Source organism: Ambystoma mexicanum, chromosome 3q (genome assembly GCF_040938575.1).
Source record: "Ambystoma mexicanum isolate Mex_15411 chromosome 3q, UKY_AmexF1_1, whole genome shotgun sequence".
In the NCBI taxonomy this organism is placed as follows: Eukaryota; Metazoa; Chordata; class Amphibia; order Caudata; family Ambystomatidae; genus Ambystoma; species Ambystoma mexicanum.
Window position 1 is genome coordinate 89,287,641 of NC_090926.1, and position 15,936 is coordinate 89,303,576.

Genomic DNA, 15,936 nt, shown 5'->3' on the forward strand with positions numbered 1-15,936 from the left:
GCATCGCGCAAGTGCAGGGGAGGTGGGAAAGAGGAAAAGTGAGAGGGGGAAAGGGGAAGGGAAAGTGCAGTACATAGGATAAACAGTAAATAATTAAATACATAAAAACAATAAATAAGAAGTGCGGCCAGCTGGAGGCAGGTGCAAGGGTAAGTGCAGACATCAGGTGTCAAGTGCTGGTAGGGGCTGTAGGGATGCAGAAACAGCCCCAGAGTGCCAGGGTTGCCGGGGGAAAGTGCAGGTGTGCAACTGGTGGGGAGGGGACCTGGGCCCAAGAACAGAGGATAGCCAGGTGACCAGTGCCGTTTCAATTTCAGCCAGGAGTTCAGGAGGGGAGAGGAGGAAAGAAAGCAGAAGCAAAGAGGAAGGTCTTTGAGTGCTTCTGGAAACCAGATGGTTCTCCTCAAGTTTCAGAGAGGCAGGGAGGCTGTTCCAGAGGGAGGCCCCAGCCGAAGAAAGAGATCTTCCACCAACTCATTGCTTGGAGAAGTGACTGACCCTGGGGGAGTTGGAGGTGTATGAGTGAAGAGCTCGAGAAGGAAGATATTTAGGAAGGGAGAGTTGAAGGTATTGAGGTCCCAGGCCCAGAAGGCCTTGTGGACAATGCATACGGTTTTGAACTTCATCCACTCAGCCACTGGGAGCCAGTACAGAGATTTCAGTCCTGGAGCGATACGATCCCTGGGCTTGAGGCCAACGACAAGTCTTGCAGTCCTGTTCTGGATGAGTTGCAGAGGGTGGAGAGTAGAGGCAGGCAGATTTAGAAAGAGGCTGTTGCAGGAGTCAAGCCTAGAGAGAGCCAGAACTCTGGAGACAGTGAGCTTCTGGGGGAAGGGGAGGAAAGGAAGAATACCTTTGAGGAGATGCAGCTGGTAGTGTGACTTCTTAGAGATGTTAGTGATGTGAGGATAGAAGGAGAGTGTGGAGTTGAAGATGACCCCGAGGTTTTTAGCCTCACAGGTGGGAGCAGGAAGAAGGCCAAGAGAGGCCAGCCAGAGAGAGACAGGAAAGGAGGGGCGGGGTGTACCGATGAGGAGAATCTCAGTCTTACTGGCATTAAGGCAGAGATCATTGGTGGCACACCACTCCTCCTGGATAGCAGACAGACAGTCAGAGATGGGAGAAGGGGAAGAGGTGGCTGAAGGTAGCCTAAAAATGTGCTGAGTGTCATCTGCATAGCACTGAAGGTTTGGGCAGAGTTTGGCAATGCAGTGGGCCAGACGTGGCAGGTATTGATTGAACAGCCAGGGAGATAGGTTAGATCCCTGTGGAATACCACAGGTAGAGATAGAGATAGAGGAGGGGAAGGACCCCAGTTGGACCTAGGAGGGTTGATCAGAGAGGAAAGACGTCAGCCAAGCCAGGGCCTGATCGGTGATAACCAGGTTATCATGGAGATGTTTGAGCAGGATGGCATGGTTGACTGCGTCAAAGGCAGAAGAGAGATCAAGTAAGATGAGAACACAGGGGGTGGTGGAATCAAGGTTGGACAGCAGATCTTCACAGATGTTCAGAAGAGTAGATTGCGTGCTTCTGGCAGCTCTGAAGCCAGACTGATGGTCACAGAGACAACCAACAGATTTGGTGTGAAGATTTAGCTGGGAGCTGGCCAGCTTTTCCAGAAGTCTGGCCAGGAAAGGAGTGATGCAGGTTGGGTGATAGTTAACCGGGCAGGACGGGTCGGCAGAGGGTTTTTTAAGAAGAGGGTGCACAAGGAGTGCTTCATGGGGGCAGGGAAGACTCCAGTGGTGAATAAGTGGTTGCAGAAGTCAGCCAGAGCAGGAGCCAGGATGTCAATGTGGTCCTTGATAGTTTTGGAGGAAAAAGGGCAAACCTGGTTTAACGAGACTTTCATAGATCGGACTTGTCTAGAAACTGCATCTGGTGAGAACAGGGGAAAGGCAGAGAGGGAGGGAGGAAAGGTGGCAGAAGAAAGGCCAGAGGAAGAGCAGAGAGAAGCAGGAGGAGTGGGGGAGGAAGAGAGAGAGGACAGGACGTCCTGAGTTTTATAGATGAAATGAGAAGCCAGTGCCGTGCAGAGGGCTTGGGAGGGGACAGGAGAGGTGGAGACTGCAGCAGGATTGGAAAGTTCCTTGCAGATTTTAAAGAGTTCGACCAAGTTATTAGATGCCACAGTGACGAGGGCTTGGATGTGAGCTCTCTTCTTCGTGTGGACACAGAGTCGGTATTGCCTTTGGAGCTGGTGGCAGGCCAGCTTGTCGGGGGATGTACTGGAAGCATGGCATTTCCTCTCAGTCATCTGGCACTTGCGTTTGAGGGTGATGAGGTCTGAGTCGTATCAGGAGTTGCACTTGGCTTTGGGCTTTAAGGGGATTCTCATGACAGGGGCAAGAACATCAAGAGTATCAGATATAGCAGAGTGGAGCATGCAAAGGGCTGTGTCAGGGTGTGAGTCAGACAAAGGGGAAAGATGGGGTGAGAAAGTGGCAATGAAAGCCTCAACTGATACCGCTTCATGGGTCGGTTAACCAAGAAGATGGGTGACAGTGCTGGAGGTGGCTTGGCCTGAGAGTTAGAGAGGGTGAGCTTGGAGGATAGGAGAAAGTGATCACTTCAGGAGAGAGGAGCGGTGAGAGGGATAGAAAAGGGAAGGTCTGCAGAGATCAGAACATCCAGAGTGTGCCCTGCAGAGTGTGTTGGGCCAGAGGGGAGAATAGAGAGTGAGAGAGAGTTACAGAGGTCACAAAAGAGTCCATAGGAAGGACAGAAAGCATATGGGTAGATGTTAAAGTCACCAAGAAGGAGGATTTAAGTGATTCAGTCCAGGAAGAAAGAGGAGAGGTCCGCCCACTCAGAGAGGAAGGAGGAGATCTGAGCAGGTGGCCGATAGATGGTAGCCACAGTAAGGGAATGGCTCGGAGAGAGAGAGAGCCTACAGATGAGACATTTGAAAGATGAGTAGGCCCGCATAGGAATGAAAGAGGCAGGAATCCACTCACAGAAAATCAGGGCTATGCCCCCTCCGGAACGGTTGGGCCTGGGGGCGGAGAGGATCTTGCAGTCATCAGGGATGAGAGTGTCAAAGCTTGTGACAGAGGTGGCCGTGAAACATTTCTCGGTGAGACCGAGGACATCGAGGTCAAGTTCATCCAGGAGGTGGCAGATGTGAGAGGAGTGTTTGACAGCTGAGCGAGAGTTAAGAGTGGCAATATGGAGAAGGTTGCCATCCTGTAAAGACTTCCAGGGAGGGGTACAACTCAGAGGTATGCCCTGTGGAGGTGTAGAAGAAGCCTGAGGGGAGGCAGTGGAGGAAGGAGGAGAGGGCAAGGTGGCCAAGGAGGAGACAGCAGGGGAGGCAAGGAAGCCGTAGAGGGAAGAGAGGGACAGCAGGAGAAGGAAGGAAGCTGATGAGGCGTGGGAAGCATTGATAAAAGAGGAGAAGATTGTCCTGAGGGTCTTGGACCAAGACAGTACCATTCAGGTAAACATTTATGATGACCTTTGATGATTCAAAGGAGACCAGGAGGGCCTCCCACCGAGTGCCACCATTAATGGGAGAAGAAGAGAAAAGAGAGAGCTCAGAGACCATATGCAGAGTCCATAGGTATGGAGAGGGAATGACAAAGAGGATATCGGTGAGGGTTTGCCTAGAGGAGGCAGTGGTAAAGGTGTCAGCGATATGGAGGCCTGGATTGGAGACCAGGATGTCCTTTTTAAATTTCTTCCTACCAGATGTAGTGAGCAGAGCAGGATAGTCAATAGAGAAGCAGTTGGACAAGATAGGAGAGACAAAGAGCACCATAGAGTAGGTGGGGAGAGGAGAGAAGAGGAAGGGGGGAAGAGGAGGGGAGAGCGCTAGGGAAGGACACAGGGAGGGGCACAAGCTGACAGGACAGAGAGAGTCGAGACAACAGTAGGCAGTTGGACAAGATGACAGGCGCACAAACGATGGCAGAAAGTTTTCTAGGTGAATGCTTTGCTAAGAAGCCAGAACCGCAGAGAGGAACTACTTTCACAATGTAGAAAGGGTTTTTTGCTCCCGGTTATCTTGGTTGTAAAGATTAGAAATGATATCCATAACACTTTGGTTAGTACAAAGTGATTCGTTTATTTGCGGTCAGCCGACACGTGTTTCGACCCGTACGGTCTTTCTCAAGGCTAGTCTGTTTGTTGATTGCCCTCAGTGGGGTGTTGTTCAATATGGAACCGTCCTTACGGCAGTCCTGGCTCCTGTTGGGCCCTTTGTATTCTGTCTGCGTTCCAGGAGCAGACCGCGCTCCTGGAACGCAGACAGAATACAAAGGGCCCAACAGGAGCCAGGACTGCCGTAAGGACGGTTCCATATTGAACAACACCCCACTGAGGGCAATCAACAAACAGACTAGCCTTGAGAAAGACCGTACGGGTCGAAACACGTGTCGGCTGACCGCAAATAAACGAATCACTTTGTACTAACCAAAGTGTTATGGATATCATTTCTAATCTTTACAACCAAGATAACCGGGAGCAAAAAACCCTTTCCACGTACCAAACAGGGGCTCAGGCTTAACCCCAAATCGGCTCCTGTGATCTTGCTTAACTCACAATTTAAATATAACTGTTGCACAGCACAGGCAGGTTCCATTCCTAGAAGCCTCAACCCACAGTACTTTCACAATGTAGTTTAGATACTGGGGAAAAACACACCTAAGTCTGAGAGTCCTTTAAAAGGGAAAAGGTCTAGGTTTCAGAATGTAATTTTTTAATATTGGAGAAAACACACCCAGCTCTGAGAGTCCTTTAAAAGCGAAAAGGCCTAGGTTTCAGAATAGAATTTTGAAATATTGGAGAAAGCACACCTAAGTCTGAGTGTCCTGTAAAAGGGAAAAGGCCTACATTTCAGAATTAAATTATTGTATGCATATATGAAAAACAATGCACACAGACACAAAATTGACAGCCACTAATGCATCACACATTATTACTGAGCACACCGTGATCTGTGAGGCACAGATGAATGGCATTTGGTGACCTGTGCAATCATTTCAAGGGCTAATTATGTTGTACAACATGCATGGTTTATAGGCTCAGGAGAACATACATGAACACAGCCATGTTTGAGAGTGTGAATCCCACCATCATGATTTGCATTCACAATGACGTATGCACATGCATGACACTGTGAATGTGTCCAATGAGATGTGTCTTGCATACCATTGCCACACTTGGGCATATTGGCACAGCAATGAAATCCTGTAGACATTGATGTGGACTGTGAGATCAACATGACCTGCACACAGAAAAATCCCTAAATGCAAAACATGTGCTGGAAGTGTACACTTACCATTCATGCAGTGCCCATGGGTGGCTGCCAACTCCAGCCAATTCTAATGTAACATATGTGAGCATTTCATGCAACAATTGTAAGCACATATGAAATGCACACATGGCACTCACCTGATGTGTCGACATTGGTGTCCACACCTCCCATGCCAACCACCTGCTAACTGCTGAGGAGCCCACTTGATAACTCTTCAAATGGAGTCAGCTCCTCCTCCTCTGGTAGATCCCCTCCAGTGGCCTGGGCAGAGGCCAGGTTGCCACTTAGCTTATCGTGCATAGGTCACAATCGGTCATCCATCCTCTTGCAGACCTGTACAGCAGTGCATTGATGAGGTCTGTGACCTCCAGCCATATCCTCATCCACTGAGTGTGAGTATGGGTACAGCCCGCCAAATGGTAGAGCTCCACCTGGTGTGCTTTTGCATTATTTGTGAGGATTTGCAGCTCCTCATGGCTGAGGAGCTTCTTCCTCAGTGGGCTATTCTCCCTCACCTGTGCCCCTTCATGTTGTGGTGTCTCTTCCTGCTCTGCAGCCCATCCTCTTTTGGGATTAGTGGACCTTGGTGGTGCAGGGCACCTGTAGGCTGAGGCTGACCACGTCCTCGCCTGGCACAGGGACACCTGTACGCTGAGGCTGTCCATGTCCTATTCCTAGTGTAGGGGCACCTGTAGACTGAGGCTGACAATACCCATGTCCTGGTGCAGGGTCACCTGTAAGCTCACCAAATCCTTGTCCACTCCCTCTTGGAGCTTTCACACTCATGGTGCAGTCAATCAGAAAAGCCCCCCCCAACATAGGATATATGATGGTCAACGTAGAAAGGTAGTCCTGCAAGGCCTGACAAGGCATCCCCAACAATAATTGAGGTTTGCAAGGCATAATGTAAAGTACAAGGCCCTGAAAGGCGCCCCCAAAACAAAATTGAGGTACATGATGCGTAACACAAAGTACAACACCCTGCAATGCATCGCCAAAACCAAATTAAGGTACATGATGTGTAACATAAATTACAATGCCCCGCAAGGCACTCCCAACAATAAATCAGGTACATTACGCTTAACGTAAAGGCAATGCCTCGCAAAACACCTCTCAATGAAATGTGCACTGTGATATATGTTTCTGTAATCAAACATCCTCTCTCTCTGTACCTCCTCAAGCACAACTGGAAATGTGTATTGCACCTCTTAAATATCCCTGGCACTGTTGTGGGCCATGTAGGCATGCTGCATGCAGTCGGTAGCAAATGTATTACATTCTAAGCCCCTTCCTCTAGTTTCCATGCTACCTGGTGAGTAGATGGCTACAGATGTTCCTCCTGCCACGTATCATTTTGTTTGCCTCCTCCTGCCCTTTATTGCCTCCAAACCTTATCATCTTCTGCTTCCTGGTAGTGAGTGCCTGCTAACCACCAACACTGCTTGGAGTGCCTGCTGCTCCCCTATTGACTGTTCCCCTGTGGCTAACCTGCAAGGCTCTGTGACCACCTCATCTGCTATCTTGGGACATCCACCTCTCTGTTCCACCACCACAGCTCCACAGCACATCGTCAGGACCCAGCTGCCCCACACCTGCTTCAGAGGTTGTCATATCTGCTACAGCCTCCTCTCCATCAAGCGGCATCCCGAAAGCGAGGCAGAGGGCTGCTAACTTCACCTCCACAGAATTTGTCATCCTGGTTGATCCTGACCTGGTGGACCATTGTTAAGAAGTCAACCATCTGTACGGGGAGAGTGCGCACGCCTGGGCTTTTTTTTTTTTGAATAATGAAAATGAATGATGGGAGACCATTCCGCACACATTTCATCTGCTTCTGCACAAAATGCATAGTCACATGTACTCCATGAAGACACAGCCTACAGGCGCGTCTTCCCCTCTCATATGCAGCTGGAATGCGACAGCCCCGGGTACATCAAAGCATTCCAAGAAGGGGGAAGGCACACCTTCCTCCAGCCATGAGCAGCCTAATTTAAATATCAAAGGCTCCATGGATCTGCATTCCTTGTGTCTACTCCGTCTGTTGGCAGTGCATACTTACAAGATAATTGAAGCAAGCCTAGAGGAGAGGCTTGTTTGCTGGATAAGACAACAGAAATGCAGGGCTAACGCCCCTTTGGTATGCAATGTGTCAACTTGAAGCTAGTTCCCACCTCTCTGTATGAAAGGTAGTGAATGACCTGTCTGGGTCAGGCAGTTACCACTGGTGTCCCTGTAGAGCAGACCCCTTTCAGAGGGATGAAGGATGAGATTTAGGGGAGACAGGAAGTCTGCTCCCAGCGCCAACTTCAAGGGAACCTTGCATTTTAATCAAGAGTCACAGATGGCTCAGTTAACCAGAGAGACACTTTGATCTACAACAGACAGGAAGATGGTTGGGATTCCGGTATGTGTTGTCACCCCTTGTCTGTCCTGTTGCAGAACACTCTGGTCCAGACCTCTTGCATAACAGACAAGTGTTGGCTGGTACCCAGGATTGGTTCATTAAGGTAGGATTAGCCTGCACCTATCACTGGGCCCATTTGTCTTTAAAAGAGCGCTGAACCCCTCACTTAGCAGATCATTCGACAACATCGAAAGGAGTTACAAGAAGAGCTTATTTGAACCCGGGCTGAAGGTACAGTCTACCTTACATCTTCTGCCAGTGAAGGAAGGCCAGCTCTGTAATGCTTTATTTTTCTCTCTGTAATTGTTACATTAAATTGATTTTGACTTCTTGTCTTTAATTTTTGTTTTCCATGTACGTATTGCATGTTTATGTCTAAGAATGGTTATCTAATGTGCTAATGGTGTTTCAATGCAGCTTTTTTATGTATCATATTTCTCTACAAATATAATGTGTATAATGACATTCATCTATTGTTCTAGTTTTGATTGATTTGATTGTTTTTTTCTACACCATTAATGTATTTTTTTTACAAAGAATGGGTGTTGTCAAGGTGTCCTTTGTTCTGAATGATCGAATAGAGCTAGAATGACCTTTATGGTTAAAGAGGATTGGACCAGGTAATTGTATGGTAAGAATTTAAACCTGATAGTGCCAACCCACAATGCACCAATACCCCTTGTTGTTTTTTGATCAGGTTCTGACAGCAAGCTTCCTAGGTGGGAAGTACCAGGGAGTCTCTGGACAAAGGACAAGGCTGTTGCCTGCTATCACTCTACTGAGCTTTGGGTAGTCCGCATTGAAAGGACATCAGCCCTGCAAAGAAACTACGAGTGCCACACAAACATCATCCAGAGGACATTTTCGAGACAGTCGAGGCCTCGAACCACATCCGGCTGCACCTCTGGCTGTTGTCACGCCGCAGTCACAAGAGCCGTCTGAGCCAACTTGACAAGCACAGGGACAACGATTCTTGGCCTGAGCCACTGCACCGTACAGCCTGCAGACATCCGTCCTGCCTCACTTGCCTAAGTGCCTGCCGTCTAATACCTGCATCTGTCTCCCACCACTAACTCTGTCTCAAGAGCTGCTAAGTGCCCTGGAACTGCCTTGATGCTGTCGAGCACCAAGAACTTCTTCAGCACCAGGTACATTGTGGTTCTGCCCCCCTGATCCTTCTCCGAAGACCCCTGGAAACAGTCACAACCCGTTGGCCTCTTGGTGATGGAACCGAATAACCTTGAACAGTAAGACTGACTACTTTACCAGCTACCCTGTCAGTATCCAGAGTGTATCCCTTTCCTTCGTGAAACTGTCTGTCGTCTGTGTTCCTTTACACGGTGGTTGTATTTGTAGTGTGCTAGAACTGTCTGTTGTAGTAATATAAAGTAGATATTTGAATACAACCTTGACTGGACAGTCCCTTTTATAATTGTGTAATAATTGTATTTTCACTGTGTTGCAACTAACCAACGATCCACGACCTTGCGGAGATAAGCCTGCCATTCTGTCCATGTTACCAAAATTGGACAAGGAGGCCTTATAATTCACTCCTATTCCAATCTGTTTGGATCCCTCGTGGTGTACTAGAGGTGTGGGGTTGATTGATGGTTTAGAAACCAATATTCATCCCTGGACCACTGTTGTCCTGGAAGTTGATTCATCACAACCATAATGCCCTCTATGACCCAGCAATGCAGCACGGAAAGGCCGGATATCTGAAGATCTGGAAAGCATCATGGCTGCAATCAATGTGGATGGGGTGGCAGTCAGTACCGTGGAAAATATCAAGATGCACTGGGATGACCTCGAGCACCAGAGCCTTGTTAAGGAGAAGGCAGCCCTCCAGGCAGGTGCCATTGTGGAGGTGCACCGTGTAGGCTGCCATCGGATAACACCCCTTCAGCTCAGGGTCCTGGAGAGGTCCTACCCAGTGCTCCACACCCAGAACCTTGACTGGCAGACATGGCTGGAAGCTGCTAATGAGTACCCAATGGATGCACTGTTCTAAAGTGTGTGTGTGTGTTCTGCGTGGGTATGCTTGATTTCAAGTACTCCCTTTTGTACACAGCATGTGTGTTGCACTGATCTACACCGGCATGCAGCCTCATGCCGATGCTGGCCATATATGATAGCAGACATCTGTGAAGTGGACAAGGGTAGGTATGTGCACTGTCAGTTCTTGGTTAGTGGGTGCACTCATGGGCATGCAATGTGAGTTGATGACAAGTACTCTGACAGGTACAGTTACCAGATTGCGATGTTGGGGGCATGTGAGGTACTTACTTGCATGACACCTCTATTGGTTGCATATTTGCAATTGAGGATTGCATCATCACACTCAGCAGCTGATACTGACACGTGTATGAATGTCTGGAAATCACATGTTGGTGCATTAACCACTGAGGGACAGCAGTGTGATATGTCAGCCCACTGCATGAGGAGCCAGAGTTGGTATATGATCAGGTAATTTGTTTGGGCTAGTGGCAACAGCATAGGTGCTTGTACCTCACCAATGGGTGCCTGTATGTGTTGCAAGCTTTCAGGTCATACTGTCAGTGGTGCATGTTGCTACATGTCATTGGATGTACAAGTGCCCAGGCAGGTGTCATGAGATCTCTCCACCAGCTCACATGGCCATGCTCTATGCACTAAAATTATGACTGGCTTGATGGCTACTGCTTTGAACGGGGTGGCTTGACATCTATGGTGTTGTAAGGAACTTATGGTGGCAACAGTAAAGACAGACACAATTGATCACAGTTCAAGGGTGTTTATTAAACTGTATAGGAAGGTTGGAAAAATGCCTAATCTAAACTTAAATCTAAAATGGGAGCAAGCTACGACTATTGATTAATAATAAGGCAGTCTTAGTGGTGTCTTGTCAAAAAAAAGGGCCTATACTAAGAAAAACCTATTGCCAATCCTTACGCTAAATACAAAAATAGTGTGGGATAATGTTTACAAGGAAGAAAGAAGTGTTCACAAATAATAAGTCAGGGTGTGGTAGCCGGGGGTATCCCTTCCCCACGTTTTGAGCACAGGACAAGGTGGGATTCCAGAGCACAGCACACACAAGAGCTTTCCCAGCACAAGACAACAGTTCTACTTTCAGCTATCAGGGCCTTCGGTGGTTAAGTCTCTTTTCTAAAAAACGTCTTTTGCCTCAGAGGACCTGATGTATCCAAAATAATAAACAAAAAGTTCAGTTCCACATGTACTTTGGGGAATGACCTTCACCCCTGAGTCCCCCTCTTCCGTGCTCAGATCCAGAAATAGTTCTTAGCAATATCAGGACCTTTGGTAGTTAAGTTTTTTGTTTCCGAGGGCCTGATGGGTTCAAAATAATAAACAAAAGTTCCTTCTGATTGCACTTGGGATGATAATTCTTCACCCCTGGGTCCCCCTCATCTGGGCTCAGACCCTCCTCAAATCTCGACCTCCCTCCTTCGGGTTCACTCTGGCTTATATTCAAAAAGATTAATTTACTGTGGTTCACGTGTCGTTAGATGGTGGCTTTTCACCTCTGGATCCATCTCTTCTGGACTCAGACCCTTTTCGACTGTTTGCCTCCCTCCGTCAGGTTCACTACGGCTTTTCAAACCAATATCACTTCTCGCATTCATAAATCTTAATGTCCTTTTAAAAAGTTCAATGTGGACATCCCTCTGCTGGGTTCACTCTTGTCAACACACTGTTCATTGGGACTTCAGGCATCGCCCACTTTTCATTGCCATCCCTCCGTTGGATTCACTCTTGCCAACTCTTGCCAATCGCACAATTCCTTCTACTTTCTTTTGATGCAAGATTCACTTCCCTTAGTTTTACAATCATCTACCGGCCAAAGAGTTCCGACTGTGCAGAGGACTTTACTAGACCCCTGTATGACCACATTGACCCCTTTCTCATGCCTTTCCCCAAGGCCTTCTGGTAACGGTAGTTTCAGGGCATTCGCCCAGAGTTTCCAGAGTGAGCACCCACGTGGTGCCTGACTCCTCTGTAGCTGGTTTTCTGCTCTTGTATTAACAGTTCTTTGTACTTTCTTCAATTAGCCGTTTGCTACTATTGTTCAACACAGTTTGGTTTCCTACCAGCTCTCACCTAGACTCACTGGCTGTGATGAACCACTTGGCTTTTCTTGTCTCTGGAGTCAAGGATGGTACAACATTGGCAAGCATCTCTCCCCGGCTTGCTTATCAGCAGAGGAGAGCCCTGTGTACTGTTGACATCTGCTGCAAAACATGTTGGCTATTGATCGCGGTCTTACGATTCCTTCCACAGGGGTTGCTTGGGCCTGTGTTGGAAAGGGCAAGGTCATGTCTCTCCTTGTCACCCTTTCAGTTGTGGCCACCTTTCTCCTCCACTTGAACTGCTGTGCTAGGTTAGCTCTCTCGTCGTGCAGTCTTCCTTGCTCGTATTGTGCTCTCGTGCTCCACATTTTATCCCTGTGGGGAAGTGAAAGGGCCGTCAGGTGTGTGTGATTCTGGTCAACTGCCTGACTTTGCTTAACCCTTGTGTTGGGACATGTCAGGTAAATGGCTCTGGTGTTTGTCTGTTGTCTTTCGTTGTGTGCAAAATTGTTCATGTCGGATAAGAGGGGGATAGAGTGTTTGAGTATCCCATGTGGCAAAATGGGGAAAAGGTGTTATAAGAATGGGGATACCGTGTCTCACCCGTCGGCGTCCCACTACCACTCCCCGAGGACACCCACCCAGGTGATACTCCTGCACTGGTCCACCCCCAGGAACTGGATCCAATAGCAATGGCCGTGTCCTGGCCACCTGGATGACAGATTCCCAGGGACTAGCAAGTGAGACACCTTCAGGTTTCTCACAATGTACACACCAGTGCACTATGCATGCCCGGTGAGTTCCCCTCGGCCAGATATGCTACCATGCATTCAGAGTTTGGCTACCCTACCAAGGGACCCACTGCCCACCCATCTACCACTCTGTGCTGCCTCCCATTACCACACTGTGGGGGTGTGTGGTCTTTGGCAGGTATTTGGCAAGAGGCCAGGACCATGGGCCACCTATTCCCATTGTAATCCTTTGAATTGCAAGTTGTCCACTCTCCATGCCAGGTCAACTGATGGTGGACCTTGAGAATGCGTGGTAGGTCCAGAGGTCTGCCTGTCTCCGGTGGTCCAGATGGGCGCCAATATGGAATGTACTCCTGTCGTGTGTATGAGGAGGCATGCTATATTAAGCCAGTCCTCCTTCTCTATCACCCAGGGTACACAGTTTGCAAGTAAGAATAGTTGCCTTCCTCTTGGTTACTGCTAACATTGTATAGGGGTCCTGTCTGCCCTCCGCTTGACTCTCATTGACACTGACACACCCAGTCTCTGCACATCCCTAAAACAGACAAGGGCCGTGCCCCACGCAATGTGCCAACAAAGCGTTGCCTGCTGGGAGTGCTCTTCTGAGTAGCCTAGTGATTTTGTGGCCCAGCAGGTTTCCTGGATGACTAATGAACCTCAGATGTTGTTGACCGCAACGGTGGGGCCACCTATCTGTCTGGCTCTCTGCAATCCACAGGTTCATTTTGCACAATTGGTTCATCTAGGGCTGGACTGCTTTTCTGGCCATGGCTACGGAGACTGGCATTTACATAGCAGATGTGTTGGCTTGACTTGAGAGCATGCCCTTTTAGGGAGTGCCCCCTTACATGGGTGTGTCTCTCCGTTCCAAGCAGTGCAGAGGCAGAGCAGACCCGCAGTTCCCCAGTGGTTATGTGGAGCACAAAGATGGTGCCCTGACCACAGGGTCTGGCCTACACACAGTGGGTGTGGGCCCAAATGAGCCATGCCCTTGCACTTCTCAACCAAGCTTGTTTTTCAACTGCAGCCCAGGGTGATGACATTTCAACAAGGGGGCATCCCACTCTTAAACTTACCAGTGGTGTGTGCATGTGAAGCAGCGGACCCCTTCTCGCAAGATTAGTTCCTGAGCCCAGGCTCTCCATCCCACCTATCCAGCTGGGCTGCTGGCACATGCGTGACCAACAGGGCCCCACAACCTGCATTATTGTGCCATCATGTGCTCACTCCCTAGCACTTCCGTCTGGGTACGCCTAGCATTTACCTACCACTCCCTCATCCCTTTTCTCTCCCTGCACTTGTACGCATTCTGAATGCTACCAAGGCCTACTAGTGCCACCTCTATCTTTCATTGTTTTATTTGCTTTCATTCCCATGTTCCCTTCCAGTTGCCTGTGGGCGCGTTGAAACACAATTTACTTGAAGTATAAGCGCCTTACAAATGCACAATAAATAAACAAAATAAATAAAATCTACTGACACTGAGGTCACATGGACAGGCCCAACGGTGTGAAGATTATCGCAAGCCCAGCCACCTGGGCTCCTATCACCTGGCTACGTACTCAGATCAGATGTGGCAGACTGCTACATTTAGGCATGTTACTTGGGTGGATCATCATTACATAAACAGGAGTTCCTCAGTCACACCGAGTGATGTGGAAAGTCCACAGTGCTAATTTTACATCTGACAGCGGACACAGGGAATGTGATGTAAAATGGCCAACTCCACAGCACCGCCAGGGGGCACAAGACATTTAGATGCTGCTCAACGCACAGATAGTGTTATGCCACAAGCAGACCCCAGCACAGTGTTGGTTGCTTAAGGCCGGACCCTGGGTGGTGGCCTTATGACTAGCACTGCCTCATGGCCACACATCCATCTGTTCCTTCTGCCAGTTCCTTTGGCCATGCCCAACTGCCCATGTGGCTGGGCCAGGTCTACCAGATGGCCTGTCGCAGCTGGCCCAGTCTTGTCCCACATTTGTCTGCAGCCGGGTCCTATGGACCCCACTTTGTGCATGCTTTATACTCTGTAGTAAGCATCTCCCTGTGTCACAGACATGTGGAAGGGCTTTGAGGGGCTCCTCCATGCTGGTACTGGGGCACCATAGCAGGTGTGTTACCACAGGGCTGGCTGCTGTGGGAGTGGCTAAGCAAGGTCAGCAGTTGAAGGGCCAGGTACGACATGGACTTCAGTAGGTGTCCCAGGGAAGTCCTAGTGGTGCACCATAAGGCAGATGGGTTCCCCAGGTCTCTCAAGAGGGTACTACACAAAGGCATCAATAGCAAAGCCCCGGGTGTGCTGCTGTGTAGGACATGGCTGTCAAATTTCCCTGTCCCATGCGTGACTCCTCGTAGCCATCCTGTTTGTAGCCTTTCCGACACTATATGTCTATGCGAGAGGACAAGGTGATAATGCGAGCCATGCAATGGTGGTAGTGAGACATGTGCCCAGGAGAACTTCCCAAGGCCACAGCTGCGGGTTACACTTAGGTCACTTTGGCATTGGTATTGTGCCATGTCATGATTTCTTGCAATGTTTTTCGTGGACACATGTCAGTGTGCTGGGTTGTTATGACTGTGACACATCATTGTCCCTGCACTTGTGTGTCAGTATTGATGCTAATTGCATAGACATGTGTGTGTGTGTGGCAGCTAGTGATTGACTCATGGTGAATTCATGGTCTTTTTAATGTTTTCTATGCCAAACATGCATTGTCACAGTTGACTGATGTCGATGTACTTTGTCCCCTTTCCCACAGTTGCTGCTGCTGGTGAAGAAGGCGGAAACAGTGCTGTGGAGCGGAGGAGTAGGGACAGACGCAAGCACAAACCCAGCCACTCACAGTTGACACCTCCTCTTCCGACAGCTATGTGGCTGTGGGAGCGCCAGTACCATCAGGCAAGACTGCTGAGTGTAAGTCCCAGGAGTTAATTGTCGTGGGGGACACCCCAACAGCAGTTGGATTGGGTGCTGACACACTGGGGCCAACTAGGATGGAGGGATCTCTTTAGGCATCTGGGTTGATGGAGGTGGATGTGCATGATGAGGCCATTGCAGCCAATCCCACGGGGACAGGTGGGGGCACCGTAGAGGGTATTCAGGCTGCACCCCTGGCCGAGAGACACGAGGATGTGCAGTCCACTGTGATGGATTCTGCACAAACTCCTGTCCCTGGGCCATCTGCTGCAGCAATGCATGTTCTGTGATCCCTCCACCAAGACCGATCCCCCACTTGCGGCCAAGGAGGCCATCCAAGTTGTTTTGCATCCCCTGCTGGTGGGTATTGCAAGGCAGACAGCATCTATTTGTGATGCTGTACATGACACTCATGAGGATCTTGCACAGCATCACAAGCAGATAAGGTGATTCCTGGGACATTTGGCATGTGCAGAGCTCTCGGGTGGTCTCTCTGAACTGGCCACTGCTATTGTCCCCTCTTCCATATC

General features: G+C 49.1%; 1 protein-coding gene across 1 annotated transcript in view; it reads left to right on the forward strand.

Moving 5' to 3' along the window:
* TESPA1 (thymocyte expressed, positive selection associated 1) overlaps nt 1-15,936 on the forward strand; it is a 913,752-nt gene that overhangs the window by 161,406 nt on the left and 736,410 nt on the right. The window contains exon 4 of the mRNA XM_069653203.1: nt 15,249-15,403. The gene's annotated coding sequence lies outside the window, so the exon portion shown is untranslated. The remainder of the gene's footprint in view (nt 1-15,248; nt 15,404-15,936) is intronic.